This window comes from Saccopteryx leptura, chromosome 2 (genome assembly GCF_036850995.1).
Source record: "Saccopteryx leptura isolate mSacLep1 chromosome 2, mSacLep1_pri_phased_curated, whole genome shotgun sequence".
In the NCBI taxonomy this organism is placed as follows: Eukaryota; Metazoa; Chordata; class Mammalia; order Chiroptera; family Emballonuridae; genus Saccopteryx; species Saccopteryx leptura.
The window spans coordinates 191,007,493-191,020,020 of NC_089504.1; positions in this window are offsets into that span (position 1 = coordinate 191,007,493).

Below are 12,528 nucleotides of genomic sequence, written 5' to 3' on the forward strand. Positions count from 1 at the left end.
CAACAAAACAAAGAACAAAAACCACATGATCTTATTAATAGACGCAGAAAAGGCTTTTGATAAAATACAACACAATTTTAGGTTTAAGACTCTCAACAAAATGGGTATAGAAGGAAAATATCTCAACATGATAAAGGCCATATATGATAAACCATCAGCTAACATCATATTAAATGGCACTAAACTGAAGGCTTTCCCTCTTAAATCAGGAACAAGACAGGGTTGTCCACTCTCTCCACTCTTATTTAATGTGGTACTAGAGATTCTAGCCAGAGCAATCAGACAAGACAAAGAAATAAAAGGCATCCATATCGGAAAAGAAGAAGTAAAGGTATCACTTTTTGCAGATGATATGATCCTATACATCGAAAACCCCAAAGAATCCACAAAAAGACTACTAGAAACAATAAGCCAATAAATACACTAAGGTCGCAGGATACAAAATTAACATACAGAAGTCAATAGCCTTTCTATATGCCAACAATGAAACAATTGAGAACGAACTCAAAAGAATAATCCCCTTCACGATTGCAACAACAAAAAATAAAATACTTAGGAATAAACATAACAAAGAATGTAAAGGACTTATATAATGAAAACTATAAACCATTGTTAAGGGAAATTGAAAAAGATATAATGAGATGGAAGAATATACCTTGTTCTTGGCTAGGAAGAATAAATATAATCAAGATGGCTATATTACCCAAAGAAATATACAAATTTAATGCAATTCCCATCAAACTTCCAATGACGTTTGTTAAAGAAATAGAGCAAAAAATCATCAGATTAATATGGAACTATAAAAAACCCCGAATAGCCAAAGCAATCCTAAAGAAAAAGAATGAAGCTGGGGGCATTACAATACCTGACTTCAAACTATATTATAGGGCCACGACAATCAAAACAGCATGGTATTGGCAGAAAAATAGACACTCAGACCAATGGAACAGAATAGAAAGTCCTGAAATAAAACCACATATATATAGTCAAATAATTTTTGATAAAGGGGCCAACAACACACAATGGAGAAAAGAAAGCCTCTTCAATAAATGGTGCTGGGAAAACTGGAAAGCCACATGCAAAAGAATGAAACTGGACTACAGTTTGTCCCCTTGTACAAAAATTAACTCAAAATGGATCAAAGATCTAAACATAAGACCTGAAACAATTAAGTACATAGAAGAAGACATAGGTACTCAACTCATGGACCTGGGTTTTAAAGAGCATTTTATGAATTTGACTCCACAGGCAAGAGAAGTGAAGGCAAAAATTAATGAATGGGACTACATCAGACTAAGAAGTTTTTGCTCAGCAAGAGAAACTGATAACAAAATAAACAGACAGCCAACTAAATGGGAAATGATATTTTCAAACAACAGCTCAGATAAGGGCCTAATATCCAAAATATACAAAGAACTCATAAAACTCAACAACAAACAAACAAACAATCCAATAAAAAAATGGGACGAGGATATGAACAGACACTTCTCCCAGGAAGAAATACAAATGGCCAACAGATATATGAAAAGATGCTCATCTTCTTTAGCTATTGGAGAAATGCAAATCAAAACTGCAATGAGATACCACCTCACACCTGTTCGATTAGCTATTATTAGCAAGACAGGTAATAGCAAATGTTGGAGAGGCTGTGGAGAAAAAGGAACCCTCATACACTGTTGGTGGGAATGTAAAGTAGTACAACCATTATGGAAGAAAGTATGGTGGTTCCTCAAAAAACTGAAAATAGAACTACCTTATGACCCAGCAATCCCTCTACTGGGTATATACCCCCAAAACTCAGAAACATTGATACGTAAAGACACATGCAGCCCCATGTTTATTGCAGCATTGTTCACAGTGGCCAGGACATGGAAACAACCCAAAAGCCCGTCAATAGATGACTGGATAAAGAAGATGTGGCACATATACACTATGGAATACTACTCAGCCATAAGAAATGATGACATCGGAACATTTACAGCAAAATGGTGGGATCTTGATAACATGATACAAAGCGAAATAAGTAAATCAGAAAAAACCAGGAACTGCATTTTTCCACACGTAGGTGGGACATAAAAGTGAAACTAAGAGACATTGATAAGATTGTGGTGGTTACGGGGGGGGGGGGGAGGGGGGAATGGGAGAGGGAAAGGGGGAGGGGGAGGGGCACAAAGAAAACAAGATAGAAGGTGACAGAGGACAATCTGACTTTGGGTGATGGGTATGCAACATAATTGAACGACAAGATAACCTGGACTTGTTATCTTTGAATATATGTATCCTGATTTATTGATGTCACCCCATTAAAAAAATAAAATTATTATAAAAAAAAAAAGAAAAAAAAATAAACTTTTAAAATTATTCTATTTTCTTTTATGGTCATTTCCAGGAGACACATTTAAAGGAAAGTAAGTTTTGAAAGGCTGGTTCAACTATCAAGAAAACACAAAGTAGCCTGGCCAGGCAGTGGCACAGTGGATAGAGCGTTGGACTGGGATGCAGAGGACCCAGGTACAAGACCCAGAGGTCGCCAGCTTGAGTGCAGGCTTATCTGCTTTGAGCAAGGCTCACAAGATTGAGCCCAGGGTTGCTGGCTCGAGCAAGGGGTCACTTAGTCTGCTGTAGCCCCCTGGTCAAGGCACATATGAGAAATCGATCAATGAACAACTAAGGAGCCGCAAGGAGGAACTGATGTTTCTCATCTCTCTCCCTTCCTGTCTGTCTCCATCTGTCCCTCTCTCTGACCCTCTCTGTCTCTGCCACAAAAAAACAAAAAAAAAAAACAAAAAAAAAAACCCCACAAAGTTAAAGAAGCAGAGACGGGTGGGGGGGGGGGGTGACAAGAGGGAAACTCAGGAGGGACCCGAATTCATGGAATTCATGGAAGTATGGGAGGAAGGCAAGAAAGGAGGCAATACATCCCTGGCCAGCCTCTTCTAGAAACAGCCTTTCAAGCTTCTGGAGTCCTGATATGGTGAAAGCAGTGACCTCAAGTCCACTGTGCTTGGGCAAGTCATAACAATGTTTGGACCTATTTAATTATCTGTAAAACATAAATAAAACTTCTGTTCTTTGCAGAAACAGATTTAACGGCAGGCAAACCTGGCGGGCACCCTGGGCCCCAACTTCTGAAGGGCCCCACAAACCCCAACTTTACACTTTTATATAATGACACCAAGTTTGGTTTCATACGTGCAATTTTAACATTAATGGTACATAATATTTTTTTATTTATTTAAAAATATGGTTAACATGTATTTTTATTTCCCCTCTCTCTTTTTTAAGGGGTCCAATATTTTCTTCTGCACCCCAGGGGTCTCAACTGACCTTAATCTGCCTCTGGCTCTTTGTAAGTTTATTTTATTTCTAATACACCTTTTCATTTGGGCTTTAAATACCTTTAAAAAAATTACTCCTTGAAGCTCTTAGATGCTTTCACTGGGCAGCCTTTTAAGATGCCACTGTTGAATAACTCAACCGAAAACTACATATATGTTAAATTAAAATTACGTTGATTTCAATAAGACAGAGTAGATACTGCTTATCCCAGCCTCCCTATACAAAGTTGCCACTTTGACTTTATGGAAGTCATTCATCCTTCCAATTTACACACCAAGAACACGTATAAAACAAAAGCTTCCAAACAGTACTGAGTAATGGCATATTTTGCTGTGTATCTTGCACAGAACCCCCAGCTTGGGAGGAAATGAGGGCTGCCCGCATTTTCACCCTTATTAGGAACTGGGCACAGTTCACCGCCTTCGCTTGAAGTCTCAGGAAATGACAAAAGACCTTTAACAAGAGGTTCAGACAAGGGAGGCACAGGTAACCCCCCATCCGGCTGGCCGGCCCCACGAAGTGTATGGGCGCAGGACAAAGTGGGGGTAATTCCGTCGTGACGTCACAAGAGTCGGGCGCCACGGGGCAAAGGAAACGCCCCGCCACGTCACGCCAGCGCAAAGTCCGCGGCCTGCGGGGCGAGAAGACTAAGTTAGAGCCGGCAGCTGGCGGGGGTGCCTCTCCGCTGCGGCTGCACGGAGAAAGAGCGCACTGCGCGTGCGCCGGTCTCCCTGGACTGGCAATGCTTCCGGCTCCCGAGCAGCTCTTCCCGGCAGCCCCTGCGGCCCGGTGGGCGGCAGCCTTCCTAGAAATGCCGGAACCGGCGCTCCTCCCTCTCTGGGGGTGCGACATCATGTCGCGCCTGGAGCTGGCGGCAGGCCCGGCCAGCCTGGCGCGTGCTCTAGCTGAATGTAACTGCCCCCGGCCGAGCCCGTGAGGCCTGTCAGGGCAGGCGTGCCTAGGCGGTACGCTCAGGTCACTGCATGGGTTGTGGGCACCGTGTTGTCACTGAGGACGTTGAACGGGTCAAGGACTTCCCAACTGATCGGTCCCCGTGGGTCACTTCTCCCACGGGGCAGCCTTCCGGGAAGCCTGCCTCTAAATCTGCAGTAGCCCTCTAGCAGCTTGTGGCGACTGAGGTATGGCCGATCCTTACGTAAAACTTGTAAATATACCTATTTAATTAGCTCATACAGAGCAAGTAGAATGTTAATGAGGTGACTTACTGAGAAGGTTTAGGGCAAGCAAAATGCAAAGGATGTGGTGGCCTCATTTAAAAACGGTTTCTGAAGCCCTGCGGGTTTGCTCAGTTGATTTGAGCTTCCTCCCGAAGCAGTGGAACAACACACCCATGTCTGTCTCTCAAATCAATAAAAACAAATAATAAATATAGTTCCTGAAACTACTGTGGGGGTAGAATTGAGCTTCTCCTGCTCAATTCAGTCACTTATTTCTCCCTGAATATGCTTAGCCCAGGGAAGAAACCATGTTGGGAACTTAGTGTGTATAGATCGAAAGAAATAGCATGATTTACAGAAACAATGCCTAAAATTTCTTACCTGCAGACACAGCTTTTAAATTTGAAGCTGCTATAATCCCCACTAGGGTTCAATGAATAAATGAATATAAACTGAGTGAATGTATATGTAAGACTATTCTCTTTTTTCCGTTTTGAAAATTAAGTGTTCACTAGATATTCTTAAATCTAAAGGCAAAACAATCAGTAATCCAGCCAACATCTCACGCTGATCCCTGCTTCTCACTTTAAGGAGTCATTGGATTGTTTTTGAGACTCCAGTGATACATATGAAAACATGACATAAAGGAATTATATATCAATCGTAAGTAGTTACTCTCAGAAAGTAGGAGTTAGATACCTCTGAAATGTTTTCCAATTTGTAATTAAATCTTGTACTGTGGTATTTTTAAGATGTATCAGGTGAGTAATAGATGGTTATATAGTGGGTATGTGTGTCATTCACTTTGAGGACACCTTTCCTGGGTAACCAGTGATTTTTATGTCACAATGTACATAATTTAAATCAATCCAAATAAAATTCTGTCTAAAGCACTTTATGGTGGGGCTGGAGAAAGTCTGTTCTTTTATATAGTAAGATATCATGGGTTTTCACTAAGAACAAGTGGTACTCGTGTCTGGAGAACAGTATTGCAACAGAGCCTTTCGATGCTATCATGAAAGGAATACTGGCGTGGGCATCAGAAAAAGTGCTAATCCCCCCCTACCACTCTAAATCCTTGGTCAAGTCACTTTATATCTCTGAACTTTCCCCTTTCTTTGCATTTATTGTGATTTTTGCGACACTCTTGAATTCTATGGTATTTTGCCCTTTAATTTAGCATTTGATATAATCTGTTTACTGGACAGTCTTCACCATTTTGGTCTTTTTTTTTTTTCTCAGGTGTTTCTTTGACCATTAAATTTCCTAAGTTCTGAACTGGCCAACAGACCATAGAAAAACATTTCTTTGGATTTCTACCACTTTGATCTTAACACCTAGCATAACAGTGTTGAGTTGGTACTCATTAGAGCAGGGGTCGGGAACCTATGGCTCGCGAGCCCGATGTGGCTCTTCTGATGGCTGCATCTGGCTCGCAGACAAATCTTTAATAAAAAAATAATAACGTTAAAATTATAAAACATTCTCATGTATTACAATCCATTCATTTCCTACCGCTCATGTTCATGGTTGCGGGTGACTGGAGCCAATCACAGCTGTCCTCCGGACAACACCAAATTTTTATTGGATAATACGTAATGTACATGGGTCGTTGTATGGCTCTCACGGAATTACATTTTAAAATATGTGGCCTTTATGGCTCTCAGCCAAAAGGGTTCCCGACCCGTGCACTAGAGGTTTGTTGAAATAATTCCTTCAATTTCTACAGTTTTGTTATGCATGATTTTTCTTCTTTGAAACAATGTGCATAAGATCTCGTTTTATTATTATTATAGATTGATTTGAGAGAGAGAGAGAGATCTATTTGTTCTACTTATTTATGCATTCGTTGGTTGATTCTTGTATGTGCCCTGACCAGGGATCAAACCTGCAACGTTAGGATATCGGGTCAATGCTGTAACCAACTGAGCTACCCTGCCAGGGCAAGATCTGTTATTAAGCATGCTATTTATTGTCAAAGAATCATCCCACAGAGTACTTATTAATTACAAAGGTATAAAGGGACCTTTAACATGGATAAATCTGGTGGGCCCCACAGTAACCAAATGATTGAAATTAATGAAAAATTGGACAATTGGACATGGTATGTCCCTTAATGTGAAGCTCAAAGAAGGCTACAACATCATCGATGGAGTGTTCCTGGAAAACTGTTTAACCTGAATCTAATCATAACACAGTCAGACAAATCCAAACTGAGGGACATGCTGCAAAACAGTTGATCAGAAATGATGGAAAATATGATAAAAGACAAAAACCCTAGGAAATTGTTCTAAATTAAAGAGACATGACAACTCTGTGCAGGGAACTTCATGCAAGATTTATTTATTTTTGTTTTATGATGTTCTAAATGGCTAATGTGATCCCCAGTTACTTTCTGTTCCCACTGAGAAAACTAATTAAATGTGTAGAGAGCTTCAGAAAAGCTGGTTCTTATTATTCCTAAAAGTTTTCTGCACTGAACTTTTATTGTAAATGGAAAACAGTACTAAGCAGGGTCAACTACTTTATTGCTCAAAATTAAATTAACTTTCTATACTTACAAGGAAAATGGAATCATTTTCTAAATGTTATTTTCAGGAACCTGCTGGGCTCTTGTTATTTTTAATTGCCTAGCCCCAATCAGAGGAAAACAAAGAACAACAGAAATAAAACAACTAGAAAAGCTTGAGGAAATTAACATTCCTAATATCAGAGTTTCTGATTTATAGCTCTTGATTTTCGTGTTGAGGCAATCACTGCTTTACACCCTCCAGAGCTCTGGAGAGCCTCCAGAAATGAGGGCATGTTCCTCAGCCCTTCATATTCAGCTCCTACCAACTCCTGCAGCCTCATTAGTTCTAGTGTGTACACGCACATACCCAATACTCTATTACACCATAATATTCTTTGTGTAAGCCTTACAGTTAAGGTGGGTTTAAGAGTAAATTAAATAAAAAGGAAGTTACTTGTTAATAAAACTGAAATCCCCAGTGATAGAATATAGGGTATGGGTCATAAATAAAGTCACTAGATTGGATTTCTGTCTCTAGTCTATGCTTCTCTTTTTTTCTCCACTGGCTCCATCTTCAAGCTAGTTGTCTTCTCCAGGTTTAAGAGGGCAGTCTGTAACTCTGAGTTTACATCCTCCACTCAGCAATACCAGGGGGAACAAGCACTTCTCCCAGACCTTGACCAAGTTTCCAGCCAAAGTCCTGGATTTGACTGCCTTTCCAAACTAATCACTGGGAAGAAGTGAAGGGAGATGGGAGAGGTTCGTGAGCTGGGGAAGAGGACAGCCCCTCCCAAACCACGTACACTGAGAATTGAGAAGTTATGAGCCCCCAAGGGAAAATGGAAGGGCGAGTGAATACTGGGCAAGTGTTGGACAAATAAGTTTATAAAATTTGTGTTGTTTGGTTTTGCTCACTTTTATTGTTAAAATGGCCACTGACCATGTGATTGCGTTGCCCAAGTAATACTGTTAATTACCTTCATGCCTAGGAAGGGGCTTGGCTATGCTAATGTGTACTGAAGGAGGGGTTGTTGCATTGCAAAGTTTAAAGAAGAAGGAAGAGGGAAGAGCTAGGAGGCCATTTTTGTAGAAGCCACGTGGTTGCATACGAAGCAGGCAGCCAAGATGGTGGGGTGCTGAAGGAGAAGCCAGTTTATGCAGAGAGAAGGAGATGGGGAAAAGAGGTGACTGAGCTAGTGGGGGCCTTTGATTCTAGAAAAACCGTCAGTGACTTTGGGAGCCCTGAATGGATAGGGAAGTGTTTTCTGGCAGTGTGTATTTACTCATCCACCCATGCAAGGCTAGAATAAAGGCATGGCCCACCAGTTTTCACCTACACTGTTTTACTACCATCTGTCCGAATCTAATGGGAACCTGCACCTGCCTGGCAGCTGTGATGGCCATGACTGCTGGCCTTACAGCAAACTAAAACAGATGTCCACTGTATTTCTCAACATACCCAGCAATCTCATACCCCAGTACCCTGGCTCATTTTCCCTCTGCCTAAAATGCTTGTCCGCATTTATACTTCTGACAAATTACTATGTAGCCTTTAAAACCCAGATCACATATCACCTCCTTTTTGCCACCTTGTTTGTTATTCTTGCTCATAAAATTGACCCATCCTAGGAACCATTCCTGTACGTTGAACCTATTTCTATTATTTTCAGAATGAATGGGAAAAGAATTTAAAACAATTGATCACAATTGTACAAGTAATATATGCTCATTATCAAAAAAGCTTTTTTTCTTTTTCTAAAGAGTGATACCACTCAAAGAATGGCCCATAGACTGGCAGCCAACTCTGAATTGTTTGTTATTGGTCCTCAATAAGGTAAGTACAAAGATTGAGAGTAAATATCTAAAAATTATTATTGCAAATTGACACAATAACTTTTTGTCTGTTGAATCTAATAATAAGTAATTCAGGCTTGCATTTGCAATGTATTTAAATTTTTCATTTTTGTAACGTTTCACTCGGATTTTATAAAAGTACCATTCCATACCACATTGGATATGTATAATGTGCTCCCTTTTATGTGAAATTATAATTTGTATATATTATATAGAAATATGTATATATTTTGGAGAATAGATATAATGCTGTTATCTCTGGGGAAGGTAATTGGATAATTTTGGTAAAAGATTGGGGAGATACAGATAGGTGGGAATGGGGCTTTTACCTTTTACTTTGTGTATTTCTCTACTGCAAACCTTCTCATCAATTTCTGACATTAAATATCATAAAGAATAAATCCATTCAAGGACTGGTTTGATTTGATTATTTGCAATCAGCAAATATTGAGTATCTACTATTTGCAGCCTCCTCTTTGTATGAAAAAGAAGAGAGGAGTAGGTATTACTTTAAGCTAACTCCCAAAGTAAACCTGTGGTTTTATTGGTTTTATAGTTTAGCTTATTAAATTGGCATTGACCTTAACTCTTAGTCACATGTACCCAATTCCTGGACACACCTACAAAAACTGTCCAGAGTCTATGTCCACATTCATACACCAAACTACTTCACTGTATTGCTTTTTGTGAACTCTCATTCCTCTAGAACTCCCCACATAGTAATTCCAACAGGCCTCCTGTTCTGCAGTCCATGCCACTATAGCACAGACATTGTGGGCTATTTACCTAGCCCTAGCCCAATGTAAGAAGGATACAGAATTGAGCAGAAGAGGAAACATGGCTGGTCTACCAAGTGCTGCAAAGAGAATGGGATAAGTGAGGACCTGTAGCTCTATATTAGGGAGAGAGGGCTATGGTGATAGGACAGACACTTGAGGTAAAACTGGCTCCCAGACACAAAGGAAAAGGCCAGAAAAGGCTGCCTAAGCAAGGCACGAGGAGAAAAACATGCAATGCAATGCACAAGTTTTAATTAACTACCTACCATATATAAATGTCTACCAGGTTCTCTGGAGAATATAAAATAAACACAAAAATGGTACTGTTTTTGTTTGTTTGTTTGTTTTGTGACAGAGGCAGAGAGAGGGACAGATAAAGACAGACAGGAAAGGAGAGAGATGAGAAGCATCAATTCTTTATTGCAGCTCCTTAGTCTCCTTAGTAGTTCATTGATTGCTGTCTCATATGTGCCTTGACTAGGGGGGCTAAAGCAGAGCAAGTGACCTGTTTCTTAAGCCAGCAACCTTGAGCTTAAGCCAGTGACATTTGGGCGATCATGAGGTCATGGTTATGATCCCACGCTCAAGCCAGTGACCCCATACTCAAGGTGGTGAGTCCACACTCAAGCCAGCAAACTTGGGGTTTTGAACCTGGGTCCTCTGTGTCCCAGTCTGACGCTATATTCACTGTGCCTCCACTTGGCCAGGAAAAATGGTACTATTTTTAAAGTCAAGATACACCCATGAAGAGGTCAAATAACAATGCATAGAATCATGTCAAAATGTATACTAGAGGTCATAAATACTGTGAGAGAGTCCAAAGACAGGGAAAATTAATGAAAGCTAGATTGGGTGGGGAAGGCTTCTGGCAAGAGGTAGAACTTCATCTGGATCTCAAAAAAAAAAAAATTAAGTAGGATTTGCTTAATAGACAGGAATGAGGGAAAGTGTGAAATCTTGAAGTAAAAGACATGTTAGTGAGAAGGCAGGTCTGGCTGGTCTTGGTTCAGGTAGAGACATGAGGGAGGGGGAAAAGGTGAGGTGGTAATACAATTAGGAAATGGATGACAAAGTAGGTTTAGATTGTGGAAACCCTCAACTGCCAAAAGGTGTTTGAGCTCTACTTTTTATCTCCAGAATTCTTAATTTGAGGAATTGGGGTAAAGAAACTGATATTTCACTACTTACAGATTTCCCAGGGTGATGGACAGATGGGAGAGAATGGAAGATCATTTAGAAAACTACTGTAATGGCCCAGACATGAAGTAACAGCAGATATGGTAGAATAGACAGAAGAGGAAGATTCAAGAACAATTTCCTTCCTAGAATGTTGTTGTGAGGCGGGGGCGCAGAGAGAGAGATCAGCAGACGAAATCATCAAGGACTAGCAAAGGACCACACCACTCGCTCAGGCAAATGGCCCTGAGTTCGCGCTGTGTCCTAATTTTATTCACAAGACTTCAAAAAGCTTGTTTCCTGAGAAATTGGCATACCATCAAGTGTAACTTTTACTTAAAGATACATGGAGTGCACCTGCAAGATAGCTTAGTAACAACATAATATCAGAAGGCATTAATTGCTATTGCTTCTATGGATCCCATAACATTCCTCTCCTTATCTTAAGGGATAACCTTGGAAAGTACAGAAATCTTATGAGAATGTTTTACTGAGAAAAGCCCAGCAACTGCCTTCAGTCACATAGACCTGTTTCAGTGACCCGCCTTCAAGTCACAAAACAATTTTCTTGGCAAAACATTCTTTTCTTGTTGGCTGTGTTCCCATCCAAGGCCATGCAATGGGTTATTCCACTACACTAGAAGAAAGGAACAACAGGACTGGGTAACTAAAGTATTAATAGAATAAAGAAGAACTAAGAATTAAAATGAATCTGAGGGCCAAGATGTATAGATGACCAGAGTCAAAAGAATTTTAGACCTGCAAAAGATCCAGTCAGACTCCCTCACTTCAAGAAATGATAAAGCTGGTTGTTTATTAAGTCTCAGAACTAGTTCTCAGCAGAGCCAACCGAAGAATTCCCAGGCTTAGTGCAACCATGAGATTCTCTAAGCAGTATATACCAAGTGTTATTTACATATAAATCATTTTCAGAATGACTATTTCTAATGATGAGAACAACCAGATCAAAATGAGATGTCATAATAACTGCCACGGGACTAAATAAAAAAGGCATGTTACTATATGAATAGTTCATGCAAAGTCAGATACTCTGATTTCTGCTGTTAACAGAAACTTGATTAGCAATTTTTCAGGGTTATAAATTCACCTGGATGACATTAACCATGATGACTTATCCCTTTTCTGCCTGCTCTTTGCACTTATGGTAACCTTGACATTTGTCTTTTTTTAAAAAAATTATTATTCAGTGAGAGGAGGGGAGGAAGAGAGGCAGACTCCCACATGTGCCCCTACCAGGAATCACCTGGCAAGTCCACTAGAGAATGATGCTCTGCCCAACTGGAGCTTTGCTCTGTTGCTCAGCAACTGAGCTCTTCCTAGCACCTGAGGTGGAAGCCATGGAGCCATCCTCAGCAGCTGAGGCCAACTCACTCCAATCAAGCCATGGCTGCAGGGGTGGGGGGAGGGGAGAAAGAGAAAAGCAAGAGGGGTGGAGAAGCAGATGTGTGCTTCTCCTGTGTGCCCTGACCGAGAATTGAACCCAGGACATCCACATGCTGGGCCGATGCTCTACCACTGAGCCAACTGGCCAGGGCCTGACATTTGTCCTTTTGTGTACCATTCTCTTTATCCATTTGCCCTTAGCCAAAATTACAGTGTTGTGTTATTAAATTCCAGTGGTCTACTGATAAATAACTGATTACTGAAGAAGTTAATGAAATCATACCAA